Below are 1,744 nucleotides of genomic sequence, written 5' to 3' on the forward strand. Positions count from 1 at the left end.
TCCCCCTCCTCCTCCTCCTACTCCTCCTCCTCTCTTCTATCTCTTCCTGGGCTCCTCATGGGCTGAATCCCCACAACCAGAGGCATAAGAGAAATCTGGTTGTGCAGTCTGAGGACAGGGCTTGGACGCTGTCCTTAATTTTCCTTTGGGGTATCACCTTGACCCAACTCTAAATCTGTGGGATCTTCCTTTCAAAAAAGAACCTGCTGTTCAGCAGCACAGAGTGTGGGGAGCTGATGGCCCTCAGATGCAGGGTCTTGGGGCTGCCCCAGCCTGGGAGGCTGCCATGCTCTTTCCAGCCTCCAGTTGAACCCAGCAGGGTAGGGAGCCTGGCCTCCCAGCCTCGGTGCTCTTTTTGCAGCCATCTCAGCTCCACTTGCCTCTCTGTCCACTTCCTCTCAACATTCCCTGGGTGGCACAGCTCACTTTTTGGGTCTCAACCCAGATGCCACCTCCTCCAGGAAGCCTTCTTGGGCAGATCACTTGCCCAAAGGTTTCACTCTTGGGTTGTCTTCTTTCTGGCAGCAACAATGGTCTCAGAACAATCCTACTACTTCATCTCTTCCTTCTTTATTGACTCTGGCCTTCAAATTATCAACTGCGTCCCCAAGGCCCATAGAAGAGAGTTATCAGTAAGTGCTGGTTGGCTAACTACATGGTTGATACATGAATGATCCTTCACATGTGGGGAGTTGGAGGGGCACAGCAACCAGAGAAGGGATGGCAGGCTGGTCCCAGGGCAGAAGGAGCCAGCGAAGCCCTGGAGACTCTGACCTGGGCTGTGGAGGGGATCACTTTGGTCAATGACAACTGCATCCTAGATCTTCCTTTTCCTGCACACGGAGTCAACATGGGACTGACAGCATTAGATTTCCAGGAGTCTAAGGACAGCATCATCCTTGTGTAGCCCACAGCAGAAGAAGTTTAGGCTCAGCCCCAGGTGGAATTTCCCAACAGGGTAGAGGAGTAATGAGTTCAAAAAGGGTCTGCAAGGTAGGCTGAGTCACGTGCTTCCCTAGGGGGCACGAGGAAGGTAGAGGACCGGCCAAGCCCTTGTTTGACCTTGTTTGAACCGTTTGTGTGGACTCTAGGCTGGGCCAGGAGGGCCTCGTGGGCTTTCACTTCCTTCCTTGCTACCCTGCCTCACCCACCCGCTTCCCACCTCCTGCTGGATAATTCAGTCCCTAGGGCCTGCCCTGCCCATGCTCCTTGTTCCTCCCACTGAGCTCCTAGCCACAGCCTTAGTCTTTGGATTACACGTGTGCCTCAACATGCCCAGCACAGCCTCTGTCTTGCTCCTGAACAAGATGGACTTCTGTTGGCTGTAGAGGGTAGTAGTTTTGCCATACTCCAAAGTTCTACTTTCAACAGTAACCAAAAGACACATCATTATGCCAGCCAGCTCCAAGCTCTTGAAATATATAGATCCCCAGAACTTCAGAGAGATCCCTCCACCCATGTAACCTGAAGGGACAGAAGCCCTGAAATTGTGGATGAGGGGAAAGAGGCTGAGGAGACAGCTTATGGAGGAAGGAGCACCCTCCCATGCAGCTGAGTCAGCAAAGGGGCAGCTGTCCTGTGGTCCTTAAATAGTCCAGCCCAGGTGTTTACAGGGTGAGGGGCAAGCCTGACAGCTACCGCCCAGCCCCAATTATGTAATGCTGGGGCCAGGGTGCCCCTTCAGCCCAGTGGGCTCATTCGCAAAACAACATCAGAGCCGCCGTGCTCAGCCCCGCCCGCCCGG

At 53.9% G+C, this 1,744-nt stretch overlaps 1 protein-coding gene across 2 annotated transcripts in view; it reads right to left on the reverse strand.

Annotated features, from left to right (window-relative positions):
• Mmp2 (matrix metallopeptidase 2) overlaps nucleotides 1-1,744 on the reverse strand; it is a 26,754-nt gene that overhangs the window by 23,975 nt on the left and 1,035 nt on the right. Inside the window, exon 1 of one of the 2 annotated variants that reach the window (XM_010629757.3) lies at nucleotides 775-958. The exons of the other annotated variant lie outside the window; for it this stretch is intronic. The gene's annotated coding sequence lies outside the window, so the exon portion shown is untranslated. Of the gene's footprint in view, nucleotides 1-774; nucleotides 959-1,744 lie in introns of those variants that run through there. 2 annotated transcript variants of the gene reach the window in all.

The sequence above is a fragment of the Fukomys damarensis genome, unplaced genomic scaffold (assembly GCF_012274545.1).
Source record: "Fukomys damarensis isolate Sample0158 unplaced genomic scaffold, DMR_v1.0_HiC HiC_scaffold_32, whole genome shotgun sequence".
Lineage (NCBI taxonomy): Eukaryota > Metazoa > Chordata > Mammalia > Rodentia > Bathyergidae > Fukomys > Fukomys damarensis.